Consider the following 21,739-nt stretch of genomic DNA (forward strand, 5'->3'; position numbering starts at 1 on the left):
GATAAGTTATTCCATTTTAACCTCACTGAGGTACATCTGCCCTAATTGACTTTACAGTGCTCTCTGATAGCAAGGCTGCTCCCATCTCTGGACTGTGTTCAGAGGGGACTCGCTGGAGGTTGAATCCATGTGCAGATCCTGCAGATGTTTGGGGCTTCCACTGTCGTGCACAGCCTTCTGCAAGCCCGGTGTTCAGAATTTATGGCTTGACTTTTTCTTCAATTCTTTTATCTTGATAAATGCTGTGCCTTTTTCCCTTCTGTGTTTCTACCTCTCGGTCTTTGCACAGTTCATTATAATGCTGTTCTTCTTAAGCTGCCTTTGAAATCTTCTTTTAGGTCTTTTAAAAATTAATCCATAGCTTTGCCTATTTTCTTTCAGAATGCTGTCTTCCACAATGAGTTAGGTTGAGGTTTTAATTTAAAAGTGGAATATTATAGTGCATTTTATTGCAAATTGGTTAACCCTAGTGAAAACTACCAAGTAATTATATATTTTTACAATTTCAAGATTAAAAAAGAAAACAAAGCATAATTTATCCTATGTTTGGAGGATTCAATTGGCCCTATTTGATTATATCGAATTCACTTTCTCTTTAATGTGGCGGGCTCTTGGCCACCAAGAAAACGGGTTAGGGTATTGGGTGAGAAAATAAGCCAGGTGGGAGGGGGGAAGGGGGGTACCCAGCTAGCCTGTGCATCTCAGTGCATTCACCAAGGTCATGGAAAGGTAGAGGCGTTTATCGAAACTTCTTCCTTGGCCTCACCATGATTTACCAATAGTAATCTGGATATCAGAGATTAAAATATAGAAACTCTGTGCTAGAACACTGAAGGACAAAATAAGGTTTTAATCTGTTTTGTAGATAAAAATAATGCGCATGATTGGGGAGGGGGAGCTAGAAACCAGTGGATCGGTATTATGGCTTATGGGTGGTATTTATGTCTTTTACCTTTATAAATGATCTTATCAGAATGAACACACTTGTTCTTGCACACGCCTGCCCCCATGTGTGGAACGCACCCCTCCTTCTGCTTCTCTTGCCAGAGTCCTCAGTCCAACGCCAATGCCCTTTTTTCTATGAAGTCTAGCTCATATTCTAGTTTCTCCGTCGCCCCTACTCTCCACCAACTTGACCCACGTGGATTCTCAGCCAAAAAGTGTTGCTTTTTGACCAGAAGGGGTCTCTGTTGCACTACTCAGCGTAAAAGAATGCATTTTGGTGTTGTTTTGCTTTATTTTATTTTGTTTGATCTTTTGTAATCAGAACAATCTTTGTCTTGACTAGTTAAGAATATGTGTCACATGACAGATGTTGGAGGGAAAAATTCATCAGTCTCTGTAAAGTTTTCAGAGAAAAGACTTTTCCTCAAAAAGGATGGTCCCTTTTCTCATCCTCCCTAGGGCCTGGCACTTTTCCGAGCCAGAGGGGTTTTAACTCCTTTGTATGAACAGAGGAAGTAGGAAAAGATAAAACAAGGTAGAAAGTATTTAAGCGGAACAACATCACTTTTTCTTTCTTCCCAAGAACACGGTAAACCCTTTGGTACAGCTCTTTATTGCAGCCCTGCAGAGAGCGAGGACTGTGGAGGGACATTGACTGCAAGGCACGTCCTGACATCAGGAACTCTGTGGTTTCAGGGACATGATTCGTGCCACACTCCTCCCCTTCTAGCTCTCTGTCTGGAAAAGGAGGAGTCCGGTTGCCAGGTCACGGGGTGTCGTGACGATCTTACCAGATGTCCGTATCAGTGCTCAGTAGGACGCCGGGTACTGTGAAGTGGAATGTGCCTGCTATCGCTGTCAGCCTGTGCACACGGACTGAGTTATGAGTTGGACACGTTACACTCATATTGTGGCTGGCTTCCTTCCAAGGGAGCTTTTTCCTAGAGAAAGAAAAGAGTGACTGCAGGATATGAGGTTCCAACAGACAGGAAGGGAAACATTTTTCACTATCCTTTTGGCTTCAAATACCATTCCTAAGAGAAAACCACTAAATTCACATCTTAAATCTCTTTGGAGTGCTGGAATGGAATTTCTAACCAGAGTTACACATGCATCTCATAATTGTCTCATCTCACGAAATGCATCAAATTCATCAGAAAGGTGCCTCATCTTCTCAAGGCTTTTCTTCTGGTTACACTTACACTTATTACGTAGTCTTAAAATAATCTGGCAAGATTGTGAAATCCCACCCATTAATGGCCTCCCTCTGGTGGTGTCCCTCTGGTTCTGTAAAGACTTGCCAGATGACCTTTTAAAATCACCCGCATTTTTTGGTAAATGTTGATGGCAACATATGTACAAACTGACCTTAATACAATTGAATGCCGGATTGTCATAAGTTTTTTAAGAGCCCCCCCCAATATGAGGATTAATAAAATTTAAAAAATATATTAAAAGGTTCTGGTGGTGTAGTGAATCATGTGTTGGTTTGCTAACCCCAAGGTTAGCCGTTTGAAACCACCAGCCACTCCAGCCAACGGGGAGAGAACTACTGTGTCCTATCAACAAACACACTGCCATCGAGTCGATGGTGACTTACAGCGACCCTGTAGGACAGAGTAGAACTGCTCCTGTGGGTTTCTGAGACTGTGTAACTCTCCACAGGAGTAGAAAGCCCTGACTTTCTCCCGAGAAGCAGCTGGTGGTTTCAAATAGCTGACCTTGCAGCCCAATACCCTGATAGCGTAGTGTGTTAGTCTGGGTATTCTAGAGGAACAAATCCACAGAAACTCATGAATAAGAGAGAGTTTTATATAAAGGTTAAGTGCACATCAAGAAAACATCCCAACTCAGTGCTGCCCAAGCCCACAAGTTCAACATTAACCCATACGTCTGACACCAATCCACAAAGTCCTCCTCCATCTCACAAAACAGACGCAATGATGCCAACTGCAGGAGGAAAGCCAAGTCAGTGAATGTATAAGCATCTCAGCACTGGCAGGGGTCTCCACACGGCTGCTCCAGCTCCCAGGGCTGCATTGGGGTAGATCCATGTGGCTTCTCCTCAAGAAAGTCTTGCAGGAAGTGAGCCTTGCCAGCTGAAGCAGAGAACTGGCTAAGGCAGCTGTACCCTAGTGTGACCATCAGAAAGCAAGAGACCCGAGAACTTGAAAGGCGAGGCTCACTGAACCATTTATCCCTCTGCCCTTTAATTAACCCCATTTGTGTTTATCAGCCAGCTTGGCACAATAAACTAACTACCTCACATAGTGATTAAGAGTTGAGCAAAAATCCACAAAGTCAGCAGTTCAAAGCGAGCAGCGGCTCCTCAGAAGGATGGGACTTTCTACTCCCATGAAGAGTTACAGTATCACAGAGCAGTTACCCTGTCCTACAGGTCTCCATGAGTCAGTGTTGCCTGGATGGCAGTGAGATTTACTCTGTCTGGTAGGGTTGCTAACAAGGAGCCCTGGTGGGATAGTGATTATTCCTTGGGCTGCAATCCACTTTGTTGGCGGTTTGCAACCACCAGCAGCTCTGTGGGATAAAAGACTGGACTTTCTACTCCCATCAATAGTTACAGTCTTAGAAACCCCAGTGGACTGGCTCTGAACCAGCATTGACTCAGTGGCAGTGAGTTTGTTTTACAAGGTTGCTATACGTTAGTGTAAGACTAACCCAGAACCCAATGGCAGTGAATATGCTTTTGGTTTGGTAAGGGCCTCTGTAACCTTTCAGGTTTTTGGTCTTAGAAATCACTTTAAATTTCTACTGCCCCACCAGCACATTCCAAAATCGTATGTATGATCCTTGAAGATGGAGCGTGGTATCCTTAATCATTCTCTCGCCCTTCATTCCCGTTGGAAAACGACGCTCCTCCTCAAACCAAGTTTGTATCATTCAACCTCCTAGTTCGTTCCCTGCCTCCTGGTGCTGTCGCGGGCTCCAGACCTTGAAGCCACCAGTTGTTGCGCAGAAGAAGGGTGACATTTCTACTTCTGCGTAGCTTTGCAGTCTTGGAAACCCAGAGGGCCAGTTATGTATTTTTTCCTTTAGGTTGCTCTGAGTTAGAGTGGACTCAAAGGCATTTAAGATACACCGAGTGTGTCTTCCTTCTTGGTTTTCTAACTCTACGTCTTTGCACAGTTTGTTATAATACATTGCTTCCCTTTGAAAATTTCTAGTCAGCTCTCTGACTTCCTTTCTATCTTTGCCTTAGCTACTCTAGGATTAGGAGCAAAATTTCAGAGTCTCTTCTGACATCCACTTTGATCTTTCTTTCTTTCCTGTCTTTTAAAGGACTTTTTGCTTTCTTCGTGAATGATGTCCTTGACGTCAACCCACAGCTCCCAGCTTGTCTGTCATCAGTGCTCAGTGCACCAAGTCGTCCTTGGGATCTCAAAATTCAGGTGAGATAAATTCAAGGTGGTAATTTGGTTCCGGTGGACTTGCTTTAATTTTCTTTAGCTTCAACCTGAACTTACATGTGAACAATTCGGCCTATTTTTCAGCTGCTAATATTGAGCTGACAAAGAATATAGAAAGTGCCATGGACTGACTGCAAAGCGGACAGACAGATGTGTCTTGGAAGAAGTAGGGCCAGGGTGTTCTTTTAAGGCAAGGATGGTATGATGTCATCTCATGTAGATTGGACATGTTCTCAGGAGAGATCAGTCCCTGGAGAAGGACGTTATGTTTGGTAATGTGCAGAGGCAGCGAAGAGAGGCAGGCCCTCCAGGAGATGGATTGACCCAGTGGCTGCAACCATGGGGTCCAACACAGGAACCATTCTGAGCATGGCACAGGCCTGGGCAGTGTTTCCTTCTGTCACGCACAGTGGGGTTATGGGTAGGAACTGATTCAATGACACCCAGACACAACAATAATACCATTGTGCTTCTACATCATCTCTTCCCACAGATGTCGTCAATCTGATTTCTGTTTATTTCATTTGGAGAAGTCCCTGTGAAGTCCAATAATACCAATTTTAAACAATAGTATTGTTTTTAAAAGGTATTTGCTATGAAGAAGTTGGTGTTGCCAAAATCTGTCATGCAATCTCCAGCTTAATTTCTATCACCAAGACCATGTTCTCCAACTGTTATATTCCAATGATCAATAATTATCAATTCTTCTTGATGACGGTTGCTCAATTTCAGACTGAAGATGGTGGTAGAATTCCTCAATTTCTTCCTCACTAACTTAGTGTTGGTGCATAAACCTGAAGAAGAGTTGCATTGATGGGACGTCCCTGTATGTGGATAGCTATCCTATTCCAGAGAGCGTTGTACTTCCAGGTAGAGCTTGAAATGTCTCATTCAAGAAACCTGAAAACTAAAAACCAAAACTCACGGCCATCAAATCAATGCCAACTCATAGTGATCATACAGGACAGGGTAAACTGCCCTGGTGATTTGAAAGATTGTAACTGTTTATGGGAGTAGAGAGCCTCATCTTTCTCCTGAGGAGCAACTAGTGGTTTTGAACCTCAGACCTGAGAATCGCAGCTCAATGCATAACCACTATACCACCAGGATTCCTCCAGAAATACCCTGAAGGGTACCTTAAAAACAAGGTCCAATCAGAGCAGTGGCTTCTGAAAGGCTCTGCTGACCAGTTAAATTCAAGGCAGAGAAGTTAGCTTAGAAGGAATGGAAGTTAGCAATAAGAGAAATATAGAAAGTACCAAAGAATGCAATATCTATCTATCTATCTATCTATCTATCTATCTATCTATCTATCTATCTATCTATCTATTAAAACAACAACGATATGCCACCTCACACTGCCAGTTTTAGCAAAATTCTATAAAAACATAAAATCATAAATGCTGAAGAGGATGCTGAGGGATCGAAACACTTTTCTATTGCTGGTGTGACTGCAGAACTCTGCGACCACTATGGAGATCGGTACGGCAGGTCTTAAACAAATGCAAATACAACTTGCTTATGAGGCAGCAATTGCTCTACTGGGCACACACACCAAAGAAGCAGAATACAAGAGAACAGACATGCATACCTGTGGTTATTGCAACAATTTCCATAATAGCAAAAGCTGGAAAGCAACCCCAACCCTGATTACAGAAGAATGTATTAAAAAACGTTGGTACATCCACACAATGGACTATTATGCATCTATTCAAAACAATGACAGCTCTCTTAAACATTGCAAGACATGGACAAAACTAGACAACATTATGCTCAGTGAACTTAGTCAATCTTACAAAGGTAAATATTTAATAACACCATTATTATAAGGAAAATGAATAAAAGAAAAGTGGTTTATAAACCAAAAGACAATACTGATGACTATGAGGGGGCCAGGGACTGGGGCGGGGACTGGGAGGGGGAAGGGAAGGTGGGAGAAGAAAGCAAACCACTGTTTATGGAAGGTTTGACAGGACCTTGTTGTTGACTTCATTTTTTTGAGATGTGCTCTGTAAATACACCCTGAGTGTCTTAAAACAAAACAAAACAAAAAACCCCTCAAGGGCTCAAGTAGAAAGAAAATGTTTTGAAAATGTTGATGGTAACGTATGTACAAGTGTTCTTAATATAATTGAAGGATTGGTTGTTATAAGATTTGTAAAAACTTTCAATAAAATGATTGATTTTTAAAATCACTTTATTGGGGCTCATATAACTCTTATCACAATCCACACATGCATCAATTGTGTCAAGCACATTTATACATTCGTTGCCCTCATCATTCTCAAAACTCTCACTTTCCACTTGGGCACCTGGAATCAGCTCCTCATTTTTCTTTTTATTACCCTCCTCCCTCCCTGTTCCCCCCCCCCTCATGAATCCTTGATTATTTTTAAATTATTGTTTTATCATATCTTACACTGCCCGACGTCTCCCTTCACCCACTTTTCGGTTGTCCATCCCCCAAGAAGGAGGTTATATGTAGATCCTTATAATCGATTCCCCCTTTCTACTCCCTTGTCCCTCCTCCTTCCCGGTATACCCACTCTCACCACTGGTCCTGAGGGATTCATCTGTCTTGGATTCCCTGTGTTTCCAGTTCCTATCTGCACCGCTGTGCATCCTCTGGTCTAACCAGGTTTGTAAGGTAGAATTGGGATCATGATAGTGGGGCGGGGAGGAAGCGTTTATGAACTAGAGGAAAGTTGTATGTTTCATCCATGCTATACTGCACCCTGACTGACTCATCTCCTCCCCACTACCCCTCTGCAATGGATGTCCACTTATCTACAGATGGGCATTGAGTCCCCATAGCATACTCCCCTCATTCACAATGATATGATTTTTATTTCTTTTGATGCTTGATACCTGGTCCCTTCGACCCTTCATGATCACACAGGCTGGTGTGCTTCTTCCATGTGGGTTTTGTTACTTCTGGCCTAGATGGCCGCTTGTTTACCTTCAAGCCTTTGAGACCCAAGAGTAAAATAATTAATTTTTTTTAAATCAAAATTTTAAATTAAAAAAATCCCTTATGATTCTTTATCCCTGAAACCTGAATAGTGGTTAAGTGTTTGTTTGTTTAAAGAGGAAAAGTAAAACAGAAATGGACTTCGAGGGTTTAGTGGCAAATAAGTTCATCTCAAACAAGCAAAAGAAGAAGGGGATGTGGGGGTTAGATGATTTTATGTCATCATGAATTTTTTTTGACAGTATAGGGGTGGGATCCAACCTGTCAATCAGGTCACAGCCTGATGATGCCTCTCTGGTGGGGTGGCCTTCTCCTATGTAGGAGACCAGGGAGCCTCTCCTGTCTCTCTGCTGACACTCTGCTAGCCTCTAAGGCCCCCACAGGGGCCCACAGACCCTGAGAGCTGTCGGTGTCCTGCCACGTTTTCACCAACCATGGATCCATGTGACTCTGCACCCACCAGCCTCATTGGAGCTTAAAGAGGGCCCAGGCTCGCACCAGGCTTTTAGGCTTGTGTTGGACGAGGCCGGGATGCCTTCTTTTGATAAAAGATTACTTATTGACACAAAACTCTTTCCTACACAGGTGATTGTCACAGGATTCATTCCTCACAGCATGGAAGGTTAGGGTAACAGCTGCATCACTTTAGAGTTTGCTATGTGTATTTGGATAACAGTTGTATTGATTGGACTTCTGTCAAAGTGGGTAGATATTATCCTATCACAGACAGCATTGAATTAAAGATCGGTCTTGAAGTGTGTTGGGGTTTTTTTGAAGTTGAAGGCAATGCTATTCTTCCTGAGTCCGTCATTCACAGTATATTAAACTGTAAGATATTCTGATTCAAAATGACGAGTACCAGTCCATTTCAACTCAATAACACCTAGAAGGTTGATCTCTACGCATACCATTTCATTTTGACCACTTCTAATTTCCTAGATTCATACTTCATATATTGCAAGTTCCAATTATTAATCAATGTTTTCCACTGTTTCATTTATTTTGTCTTATATCCCAGCAACAAATTAACTTCCCGAAGGCTTTCCTCCTTCCACATCATATAATCAACTTCACTTTGAGACGGCAGCTCGTCCTCAGTCATATTGTGGGAGCCTTTCCTGAAGTATTTAGTCCACAAACACCGCAGAAGGGCACATGGCATCCCATCCGGTTCCTGTGCTCTGGCAGTGTGAGGAGAAAGGATGTCTTACAGTGGATGGATGGATGGATTGTGATAAGAATTGTACGAGCCCCCTCAAAAATGATTTTTTTAAAAAAGAAGAAAGGATGTCTTTATTCTCTGCCTAGATTTCCTGTTTCCTGTGGGGAATTAGCTCTCTGTCTAGAGCGCTCTCTCTCTTTCACACACACACACACACACACACACACACACACACACGATAATTTTCAGAGATGACTCCATTGATATCCAAATCAAAGAAGAAAAATATTTCCATAAAGGCAAAAAAAATCTTCAAAAATGATTCACTTGCCTACAATAAAGAAAGCAATTTAGGCTCTCCCGACCTTTTACCCCCAAGAAAATTATTTGAGATACATTTCTTAATAAAGTTATTCACACCTAATCTCTCCAACTGACAGCATGAAGAATTAGCTGAGATTTTTTTTTTTTTTGGCTGAGGTTTTGAAAGACAATTTTCCCCTAATGATTGCAAAAAGAGAAGCAGAGAAAAAGATGTATTATCCTTTGTCCACTAGGATTCACGGGACTTCTAATTCTCTCTCTCTCTCTCTCTCTCTCTCTTTCTCTTTCTTTCTCATATCACACACATACTTGCTATATATATACATATGAAATTTAAATCCTATTTAGAATATAAGATGATATATTTTTAAGTAATTAAGACTCATAAGAAGTGTGAAAATAGTATAGTAAATTTCTGGGTATTCTTCAGCCAACTTTCCCCTAAAGATATTTTATGTCTTTAAAGTAAATTGTCAAAACCAGGAAATTGATTTTGATAAAATACAGTTCGTTCAAATAAAGAGTTGTGGAGCTTACTTGGATTTAATCATCTTTGCATGCATTCTTGTGTGTGTAGCTCTATGAAATTATAACCATGCATCTAAATTCAAGTGACCATGATCTCAAGTCAAAATACAATTATCCATTTGCCACAGAGGAACTCCATTGCATGACCCCTTAATAATTGCACTTCCCTCCTGACCTCCACTGCTCTGTAATTTTATTATTATAATTTTATCCCTTCATGAATGCCATACAGATGGAATCATCTAGTATGCAATTCTATGAGACTGACTTTTCTTTTCATTTAGCGTATTGTCCCTGCGAGCCATCCAATTTGCCTTCTGTATCAGCAGTCTAAGAAGCCCTGCAAGTGGAGCGGGTTATGCGTTGGGCTGCTAACCACGTGGTCAGTGGTCACTGATTCCACCGGAAAGAAATGAGACTGTCTACTCTAGTAAAGATTTGCAGCCTCAGCAATGCCATGGGGCAGATCAATGCTGTCCTATCAGGTCACTGTTGAATTGACTTGCTGGCAGTGGGTCTGAGTTGTATTATTTTGGGATCAGTTGTTCATTCTTTCTAGTTGTCAAGTAGTCTCCTATTGTATGGAGGTCTCACATTTTGTTTATCCAGTCACGCAGGGAAGAACATTTGGCTTGGTTTGTTTCCAAATTTTGACAATTACAAATAAACCTGCTGTGAAGATTCATATTCAGCATGTGTTTGTCTTCAAATGATATCGTAGAAGAGACACGCGACTTACTAACATTGAATGAGAGCTACATGCTAACATGCTGAATGTCTCACAATAATTACCATTATAACACCAGCGGCTTTGTAGTTAAGCCTATGCAGTATGATTTCAAATACTATACCCTTAGACCCGAAATTCATTTCGTATCTAAAGTTGGTAATAGTAACTCTATGCTACGTCCGTTATAATCATAGGAACAACTCTTCACAAAATTGCAACCTTGGTGAGCTTTGTTGTCTTTTTAGCTCCACTACTTTTTTTAAATTGTGGTAAAAATAGATATAATAAAACATGTGCCCTAACATTTTTTCACATGTAAAATTCAATGGCATTAATTATATTCATTATCTTGTGTAACTGTCACCACGCTCTATTTCCAAGCTTAACAGAAGCTCAGAGCCCCACTGAACTCTTTTTATTTGTTTTAGGCAGAGGAGACCTCAAATCTCAAATAGAGCTGAAGAACATTTACTAAGTCTTAAATAAGAGAAGGAAATTCAGTCAATATAACTATTATTCAGATTTATGGACCAATCACAGAAGCTAGTGATGAGGAAATTGAATTTTAACAATGTCTTTGGTCTGAAATTGATCAAACATGCAAACCAGATGCATAGATAATTATTGATGATTGGAATGCAAAAGTTGGAAACAAAGAGGAAGGAAACATGGTTGGAAAATATGGTTTGGTGTCAGAAATAAACTGCAGATTTCATGATAGAAATTTATAAGACCAACAGCTTGTTCATAGCAAATATCTTTTTTCAAGAGCGCAATTGGCAAAACTATACATGTGGACATCTCCAGGTGGAACACACAGAAATAAAATGGACGGTATCTGTGGCAGAGATGATGGAGAACTCAATATCGTTAGCCCAAACTGGACCAGGAGCGGATTATTTATGGAAAATCAACAATTGTTTATATGGAAGTTCAAAATGAAGCTGAAGAAAATTAAAATAAGTCCCCAGGAGCCAAAACACAATCTTGAGTATATTCCACATGAATTCTGGGAATATTTCAAGAACAGGTTTGACTCCAGGAGAATAGAGAGGCTTTTCCATCCCTAAAGAATTACAGCCTTGGAGACCCACAGAGGCAGTTCTCTGTCCTCTCCAGTGACTCGGAGACCAAATCAACTTGATGGCAGTTCGTGTAAGATGAGCAATAATTCCAGGAGGCATATGCTTTTTAGAACACTCTCTCTATATGCGATGGACGAGGCAGTGGGAAGAATGCAGTTGCAGTGTGGGGCCTACCATCCGTCATGGAATCAAATGTGTGTGGACTGCGGAATGGAAAACCAATTTGCACTGCAAAGCCATCCGGGTCACAATGAATCGTTTCATTAAAAAGTAAAAAGGAAGAGTTGACTCACTGAAGGCTGGAAACAGAAGGCCTGAGTGCCTGTGGGAGGACGTCAAGACCATCATATTTCACGAAAGCAAATGGCCCTTAAAAAGACAGGAAGGAAAGAAAACATTAAATTGGATGTCAGGATGCCCTTACAAAAGGGTCTTGGGGAGGAGACGAGACAGTCAGGGTGCAATGTAGCACGATGAAAAATACAACTTTCCTCTAGTTCCTAAATGCCCACCCCTTCCCCACTGTCATGATTCGAATCCTACCTTGCAAGTCTGACTAGACCAGAGGGTGTACACTGGTGCAGATGGGAACTGGAAACACAGGGAAGCCAGGGTGGATGATCCCCTCAGGAGCAGTGGTGTGAGTGGCGATACTGGGAGGATATAGGGAGGGTGGGTTGGAAAGGGGGAACCTATTTCAAGGATCTACATGTGACCTCCTCCCTGGAGACATACAACAGAAAAGTAGGGGAAGGGAGATGTGGGACAGAGCAAGATATGACAAGATAATAATTTATAAATTATCAAGGGTTCATGAGGGAGTGAGGAGTGGGGAGGGAGGGGAAAAATGGGGACCTGATGCCAGGGGCTTGGGTGGAGAGCAAAAGTTTTGAGAATGATGAGGGCAATGAGTGTACAAATGTGCTTTACACAATTGATGTAGGTATGGATTTTGATAGGAGTTGTATGAGCCCCTAATGAAATGATTTTTTAAAATGAGCTGATACCAAGGGCTCAAGTAGAAAGCAAATGTTTTGAGAATGATAATGGCAACAAATGTACAAATGTGCTTGATACATGGATGTATATATAGATTGTGATAAGAGTTGTATAAGCCCCCAATAAAATGACTGGAAAAAAATTGCATGTCAGGAACAACAGAAATATGGGTGAAAGGAGATAGCGGATGGTATAACATATAAAAGTAATAATAATTCATAGCTTATCAAGGGTTCATGAGGGTGCAATGGTGAAGGAGGTAAGCAAAAAATAAGGAGATGATACCAAGGACTCAAGTAGAAAGAAAATGTTTGGAAAAGGATGATGTCAACATATGTACAAATGTGTTTGATGTGATGAATGTATGGATTGTTATGAGAGCTGTAAAAGCCCCCAATAAAACGATTAAAAAACTTAGATGTCAGAAGATACTCTGAAAATTGCTCTTTTCAAAAACAGTTTTATTAGCATACAATTCACAAATAAACTTCAATAATTCAACAATACTAGGAAGAGTTAGTTGGACAATCTTTCCTATAGTCGGTTTTAGAACATTTTCTTCATTCCTGTACTTACCGTTCTGAGGGAAACTTGCTCTTGATCATAAAGCAGATAAAGCAAATGGAAGAAATGCAGGGGAAGCATAAAGAGAGGCAACGATGGAGGAACAAAGTCTCTCTCCCTATGGAATGATGGGAAGAACATTTCACCTGGGCAGAGAGAACGGTTTCCGTTGAAGGGCTGACATTTTTTGAAAGGTGCTCTTAGGGAGAAAACAAGACGTTGCGTGCACAGAGGACGTTGAGTCCCCAAATGATTGATTGAAGCAGATTATGACGGAGGGTTATGTCAGTGATCAGAGCAATCTGGCAATAGTTCAAAAGATGAATTTGAGATTAGAAACGGAAACACTTGTTTGGAGACAAATTTAGGCAGGAAGGCCCAGATTGGGATCAAAGCCATATGAATAGAGAATAAGGAGCTGTTTGATTCTGGTGTGAATAAAGTACACAACAGAGGCTGGAGCTCAGGGAGACAGGATTGACCTATACAGGAAACAGGCTTAGTGGCACTTGGCAGTTTCTTTTATAAATGAAGTCAGTAAGGCGCTATTAGAGAGATCCATTTTAACCTCCCAGAGAAGTGGTAAAACACTGTCTACTGGAAAGGCAGATAATATAGAAGAGGTGGGGGCTGTGGAGGGGATCAGTATACGGTGTCTGAAGAGGCAAGAGGTGCAGTGCTTTCTTTGATAGTGAAGTATTTTAAGAAAGCCATTTAGTGTGACTAATCTGTTTTCCCTGTCAGAAATGGTTCATTTAAAATTAGCCTAATTAGGAGAGCATAGATAAGACCCACAAAGTCAAGATCAGACTTGTTTTGTTACCTAAACAAAACCCATCGAAGCAGGAAAGTAGTGATGTCTTAGATCTGATACATCTGAAATGAGTTATGAGCTGATGTGTGGGTGTGTGGGTGCGTGGGTGTATGGGTGTGTATTCTTGATGAAAACAGAAATGACACTTATACCATTAACTCAAATTTCTCTTGTGTTTCAGTACCAACCATAGTTCTCCAATTATAAAAAAAGAAGCCGAGGGGAGCGGAGGGAGACATCAGACAGTGCAAGACATGAAAAAATAATAATTTATAAATTATCAAGTGTTCATGAGCGAGGCAGGGAGAGGGAAATAATGAAGAGCTGATACCAAGGGCTCAAGTAGTAAGAAAATGTTTTGAAAATGATGATGGCAACAAATGTACAAATGTGCTTGACACAAAGGATTAGGATTATGATAAGAGTTGTACAAGCCCCCAGTAAAGTGATTTTTTTTAAGGTAAAAAAAAAGAAGTCATTACTTTTAGGAAGCATTGAATTTCTGTTCAAGACCATGGGGGATGTGGGCGATGATTGTGGGTGATCGTTAAATATCATGATTACAAAAATTTTCATAGCAACAAAAAAACTCACTGCCATTGATTGAGTCAATTCTGACTCACCGAGACCCTGTAGGACAGGGTAGAACGCCCGTGTGGCCCTGTGGATTTCAGACCGTAACTCTATGAAAGTGGAAAGGCTCACTTCACCCACCACTGAGCAGCTGGTGGTTTTGAACTGCTAACTTGGTGCTTAGCCATCCAACACACAGCCACGGAGCACAGAGCTCCTACGCACAGCGAGACTGATGCTACTCCAGTGTTGAATTGCCAAATGTGTTACATTGAACTTTACAACATAAAATATTCAGTTCCTATTCTCAAGAAGTATATAGGAAAGTAAATAATTTTATCAACATACGTTGAGGCTATGAAGTGTCACGTGGAAGCTGAAGTCCAGTGAAAACCAGCTATTACATTACTTCATGCCGCTGTATCAGATTCACAAGCACTGTCTCGCCCTTCTCCGCCTCCTTCACCACATTCCACTCACCTGAGCTGCCTTTCTGCCCTTCAGCCAAGTTTGTCTCCATCTCAGACCTACTTCCAATGTCCTTCCCCAAGATTTTCACACACCTGCCTCCTTCCCATCATTTAAAAAAGTGTGTGTCATCTCCTTAGAGAGATATGACAGCTGTCACTGGGTACTCTGTCCAGGCCCACTTTACCTGTGACTCATGAAGACCTCATATGTGTCAGGGTAGAACTGTACTTCATAGAGTTTGCAAGTGGCTGATTCCGGGCCTTTTTTCTGGGGCTCCTCTGCGTGGGCTTGAACCCCCAATCTTTTAGTTATCAACTGAGTGTGTTAACTGTTTGTTCTACCTAGTGGTTTAACACTTAGATAGGCTAAACATTAATCCCCCTGCTGCTATGGGTGTTCAACTCCTAGTAGTTCCTGTGTCCTTCTATGGAGGCTTGTGCTTGACAGACAGGAGCCTCCTCATCAGGAATTTGTCCTGGACACAATGGCTGAAGCATTATGCCCCACGCCCCACCCCCTAGGGAGGGCCCTGGCCAAAGATTAAACGTGGAAGGGGTCACCTCTGTGGTGCGATTCACCATCCAGGGCATCACATGGTCTGGTTGACACTTGACTTTTCCTGATGACATGTTGTTGCTATGTGCCACCGAGTCAGTTCTGACACATATGACCCCCATGCATGAGCGACAGAATGAAACACTGCACGGTCATGCAGCACCCTCACAATTGTCCCAATCCCTGAACCCATTGTTGCAGTGTCAATTCAACATGTCCAACGGGTGTAGGGTGAAGACTTGCCGTCCTTGCCTCTAAGGAGCACTCTGGTCCCAGTTCTTCCCACGCGGTTCAGTTTGTCCTTTTAGCCGTCCATGGAACTTTCCACATCCTTCTTCAGCTCAACAACTCAAAAGAATGAAGTCATCTTCAGTATTCTTTAGTCAATGTCCAACTTCCACAGGCATATGAGGCAATGGTAAATACCATGTGGCTTGGGCACACCTTAATCCTCAAGGTAACACCCTTGCTTTTTAACACTTGTGTAGCAGATTTAGCCAATATGATGAGTCATTGGACATTGCGACTGCTGCTGCCATGAGCATTGGTGGTAGATTCAACCAAGACAACATTTTTGACCACTTCAACCTTTTCTCCATATATTATTATGTTACCTATTGGTCCAGTTGTGAGGATTTGGGTCTTCTTTACATTGAGTTGTCACCATACTGAAGGCAGCAATCCTTGATCTTCATCAGAATGGGCTTCAAGTCATCCTCACTTCTGCAAGTAAGGTTGTGTCATCTACATATCACAGGTTGTTAATAAACTTTCCTCCAATACTGAGGCCACATTCTTCTTCATTCTTCAGTTTCTCTGATGATTGGCTCATTATACAGACCGAATAAGTCTGGTGAGAGAATACAGCCCTGTCACACACCTTTTTAAATTTGAAACCCTGCAGTATCCCCCTGTCCCGTTCGCACAATTGCCTCTTGATCCATGTACACGTTCCACATGAATATAATGAAGTGTTCTGAAATTCCCATTCTTCTCAAGGTTATCCATAGTTCATTTTGGTCCACACAGTTGAATGCCTTGGCATAATCAATAAAACACAAGTAAACATCATTCTGGTATTCTGTGCTTTCAGATCAACAATGTTCTCTCTTGTTCCATGTTCTCTTTTGAATCGAGTCTGAACCTCTGGCCATTCTCTGTCAATGTGCTGCTGCAACTGTTGCGGAATTATCTTCAGCAAAATTTTATTTGCATGCGATATCATCAATGATATTGTTCTATAATTTGAACATTCTTTTGGGTCACCTCTCTTTGAAATTGGGTACAAGTATGGATTTCTTCTGTTCAGTTTGCCAAATAGCTCTCTTGAAAATGTCCTGGTATAGATGATCTTCATCAGATTGCTGAAACAGTTCATCTGGTATTCCATCACTTCATGGAGCCTTATTTTTGGCTATGCTTTGGTGCAGCTTGAACTTCTTCCTTTAGCACCATTGCTTCTTGTTCATATACTACCTCCTGAAATGCTGGAATGACAACTAGGTCTTTTTGGTCCAACTCTACCCTTAGGGAGTATAATCTAAGAAAATTGGTGATAGAAGAGGTTATAGACGCTGTCAGATCTATAATTGACACCTTGGAGTGGTATCACTAATCTGCCAAATGGTAAAACGAACCCCATCATCCTTTGGTGGCAGGGGAAGTGTTGGTAGCCCTAGTGTGCTGTAGTGGTACAGTTGTGAAGATTTTCATCTGGGACAGGAGGAGGATGCACTAAATGGCTTTGGAATTTGTATGTAGGGAAAAGGCGAGCATCATGGAATGCCAGTTTAATAGAACAAAGTATTCTTGCATTGAGAGAGTACTTGAGTGGAGGCGTAATGTCTATCTGCTACCTTAATGCTAAACCTATAAATATATGCACATAGATCTATTTCCCAAGGTCATGTATAACTATATTTACATATGTACATGCCTTTATTTAGATAGTTGTTATTTTTATTTAAAACATTTTTTTAAACCAGGGAGAAGAAAAATAAGATTCATTGCTTAGGGGATACTGAACTTTTGTTAAGGGTGAAGGAAATTTTTGGAAAAAGTTTCGATAGTTGAACTAGATGATTATGATTAATATCATTGACTTATATGTGTAAAATGTTGCCTTGTTACATGTATATTTACTACAATAAATGTTCACTAAATAAAATTTTATTTTGAAAACAAAACTACAGACTCATAAGAAGTTGCGAGAGCAATACAGGTATGGGAGGGTGGGGTAGAAAGGGAGAACTGATGACAAGGATCTACATATAACCTCCTCTCTGGAGGATGGGCAACAGAGAGATGGGTGAAGGGAGATGTCGGACAGTGTAAGACATGACAAAATAATAATTTATAAATTATCAAGGGTTCATGAGGGAGGGGTTGGGGAGGGAGGGGGAAAATGAGGAGCTGATACCAGGGGCTCAAGTAGAAAGCAAATGTTTTGAGAATGATGATGGCAACAAATGTGCTTGACACACAATGGATGGATGTATGGATTGTGATAAGAGCTGTAAGAGCCCCCAACGAAATGTTAAGAAAAATTACAGCCAAGAAAAAAAAACTGAGGTTCAAGCGAAACTGCTTTATCAAAAATTCACTGACCCGAGAATAACTTTCCCAGGCAACTCCACTGGGTGCACTAACTCAGAGCGAGGTGCCCTGAAAGCTCTGCCCAGGAGAGCTTACTTCCATTTTGTTTTGTTTTGGGGGAGTAAGCCCTTGTACATTAATTCTTGTTTTGTTTGGGGCAAGCGACCTTCTACAGCTGTTCTAGACTTCCTGGGTCCGGGGGCAATTCTTCTTCCTTTCTCCCACTCACGTAAAACAATAAATGATTTGGTTTCACAGAGGGTAACCATCTCCCTGTACAGTATGTACTTTGTTCATTACTAGTCATTATTTACACTCATAGCTATGCGACTGTAAGTGATTATAGCCTCCCTGGGCACCCAGCACTCACTAAGTTATGTGATCATGTACACTAGCAGCCTTTCATTGTAAGACAGAAGGGATAATTTGCAACTGGACTCAAGAAGGTCCAGAAAGCACAAGTAAACTATCCACAAGTAGTCTACGCCAACAGCTGACCTCCTGCTTTGCGTGAGCACATTCCTTCCAGTTCACACCTATAACTTCACGAAGTTGCTCTATGGTCAGATCATGGAGGAGAGGAAAAAAACTGTTGGTGTGGGCTGAAAGCAAACTGCTACTGCATTGCAAACTCTATTTCCATTGAGAACCCATGGCGAAGGTCAATTCTCCCCCAGCCAAAGCTTCCGACACAACTTCAGGTTATCTATACCATGTGGAAAGGAAAGGATGTATACAGTAGTTGGTCTAAAAGCTAAATACAGAAATGCCATGTTGTTATTGTTGGGTGTCATCGAGGTGATTCTGATTCATAGAAACCTTATACACACAAGAAACCGAAACATTGCCTGGTCTTGCACCGTCTTCACTACTCTTCCTATTTTTGGACCTGTCATTACAGTCATACCGAGGCTCTTCCTCTTTTTGGCTGATGCTTTACTTTACCAAGTTTAATGTCCTTCTCCAGGGACTGGTCCCTTCTGGTATCATGTCCAAAGTATATGAGACAAAGCTTCATCGCCCTTGCTTCTAAGAAGTATTATGGCTGAATTTCTTCCAAGACAGATTTGTTCATTCTTTTGCCAGCAAAACCCAAAAAAGATGAGGCTTTCAAATCCCTGAAATGCACAGGGACAGTTATACTCTGTCTTGCAGTGTCCCTATGAGTTGAATCAACTTGATGGAATTGAGAGAGTTGCCAGCAATGGAACTCAAATGCACAATCCTTCGGTGGTCTTCCTCCTTCACTATCCAACCTTAAAAAAAAATAATTTTATTGGGGCTCATACAACTCTTATCACAACCCACACATACATCAATTGTGTAAAGCACATTTATACATTTGTTGCCCTCATCATTCTCAAAAGTTGCTTTCTGCTTGGGTTCCTGCTATCCAGCTTTTTATCAGGTGATTGAAGATAATGGCTTAGATTACCCAATAATTTTCACTTCTACCTCTGTACCTCAAAGACTTGAAAGCAGAAAGCTTTACACTAATGTTTAAATTCATCATTAGTCTTAATACTATGTGATAGTTACATAATCTGGTGTCAATTTTGAGGATTAAGAGTGTAGGGGTACAGTCTAGCCTGTCAATCCAGAGATAGCCAATGAGACCTCTGTGTGGACATGGCCTTCTCCTGAGAATTCTGGGGACTGTGAGATTTCCTCCTTAGAGGTGGGAATCTCTTGGTTCACTCCTTGGGAGACTTTGTAGCTGACAAGACACATGGAACTAGGCAAGTGCCCTGAACTGGAGAAGCCTCATGGACCTGTCCTGATGCAACCAGACCTCTGGTGCTGGAGAAGCCACATAGTGACCCCTGACAGCGCTGAGATGCTTACAACGCCACTGGATCCAAAGACTTTCTACCCACTGGCCTGTGATCATTCTGCACTTGGCATCATTGCATGTGTTACATGAGTCTGAAGAGGACTTTATAGTTTGGTATCAGACATATGGGCTAATATCAGACTTACTGGGTTGGGATGCTTTCTTAATGCACAATTACCCTTTATATAAAACTCTCTCTTATACCCATATCAGTGTACATGAATTTGTTTTTCTGGTCAACCTAGACTAACATAATAGCTAAAAGGTGGAAAAAATATAAATGCCCATCAATGGATGGACACTAACTGATGCTATGTAACTGTGCATCCTAACGGATTTCTGAAGCAATGGAATACTGATATGATAATGGTCTCTGTTACTACCTGTTGTACTGACTCTCTAGTACAATTTCCCCTAACAGAGGGCTGGCTTGTTTAAGAGTGACCCTACTTGAAGGTTCCAATTTTTTAATATTATTAAGTAGTTACAGAAAAAGTGGGAGTGTTTAAAGGCCCCGAGATTAGAAGAGCCGCATTCCAGCTCCAGCTCCTTGCCAGTTGTGTGCCTGTCATCACCAAGTACCAGCACCTCGACCCTGATTCACAGGGACTCCGTGCACAGCACAACTGAACAGTGCCCCGTCCGGCCCCGTCCTCACAATTGTTCTGTCTGAGCCCATTCTTGTCCACTGTGTCCATCTATGTCCCTGGGAGTCTATGTCCCTGGGAGTCTTCCTCTTTGGGGCTCCCACTGTTATACTAAGCATGATGTCTTCTCCAAGGATTGGTCTCTCCTGATAACATGCCCAAAGTACCTGAGATAAAGTCTTGCTATCCTCCCTTCGAAGGAACATTCCGGCTGTACTCTCTGCAAGGCAGATTTGATTGCTCTTCCTGCAGTTCCTGGTATAGTCTTCTTTCTCAGCACCATATTCTAATGCAGCAGTTCTCAGCCTGAAACCAGCACTGACTTTTTGATATCAAATGGTTAATTATTTGCAGGTGAGTGTGCCACACTTGCGTTGGAGTTCGCCTTAGAGTCTTACCTATGGTTTGGTTGAAAACGGAGCCATGAGGGTGAGGTCAGTTCTGGACCTGAAGGATGGACGAAGAACCAGAATATTGCAGGTTTTGCTCTTCTCCTGTCCGGCTAGTAAATCTGGTCTCTTTTAGGATTTTGAGTTTTGTTCCACATTTTGCTTCTACTCTATCCGTCACTTCCTGATGTGATCCCTTGTAGAAGAGTTGGTGGTAGTAGTCAAGTCCCACCTAGTCTTTCTGGTCTCAGGGTTGTGGAGACTGATGTTTGCATGGACCATTGGACAGACTGTTTCATGGACCATTAGTCCAGTGGACTACTTATTTCCAAGGGTCAATGACCTTCATCACTCTTGTTCTGTCTACACTGGCAGAGTCCAATAGATGAACCCCTAACATGGCTGCTCATGAGCTTCTAAGATTACAGTTGCTACTTAGCAATGTAGGATATAGAACATTTCTTTTTGAAATATGTCATATCAATTTGCCATAGCAGCCCCTGAGACTATGGTTCTTAGCCCCCAGGCCAGGTACCACAGGGTCCCTCATGGTGTTTGGATACATGTATGAAGTTATAACTGTGTTTCCTCTACACGTCACCACATTCATGGATATATTTGCAGTAAAGGTAAATACTTATGTATAAATATCTTCTGTTTATCTATATATATTTGTGGGGATACTCCCACTCTCATTTAGTTTGTGTACCTCTTCATGCATCTAAATGTCGACCACCTTTATTGCAGCATTGTGTATGAACATTGTTCACCTCTGTTGCTTTTAACTCTTGCATTCCTTTCAGTGATCTTCCCTTATTTTCGTAATTTCTTTCTTTCGCCAACATCTCTTTTATTGATATTGCCCTCTGTGTTAAGCTGGGTTGTCTAGAGAAACAAAATCAGTGACACTCATATATCTATAAGAAAGAACTTTAAATCAAAGAATAATTGAATATCTAAAAGACACCCCATTTAACACTTTATAATTTGATCTTCATTTTGACCCATTTTATAATTTTCTCTAGTTCTTAATATTTTCTGCTTTCTTTTCTATCAAGGTTTTTCCTTCGTCGTTGTTGTTGGGTTTTTGTTTGTTTGCATGTGTGTGTGTGCATATGTGAGTGA

The sequence above is a fragment of the Tenrec ecaudatus genome, chromosome 2, assembly GCF_050624435.1.
Source record: "Tenrec ecaudatus isolate mTenEca1 chromosome 2, mTenEca1.hap1, whole genome shotgun sequence".
NCBI lineage: Eukaryota > Metazoa > Chordata > Mammalia > Afrosoricida > Tenrecidae > Tenrec > Tenrec ecaudatus.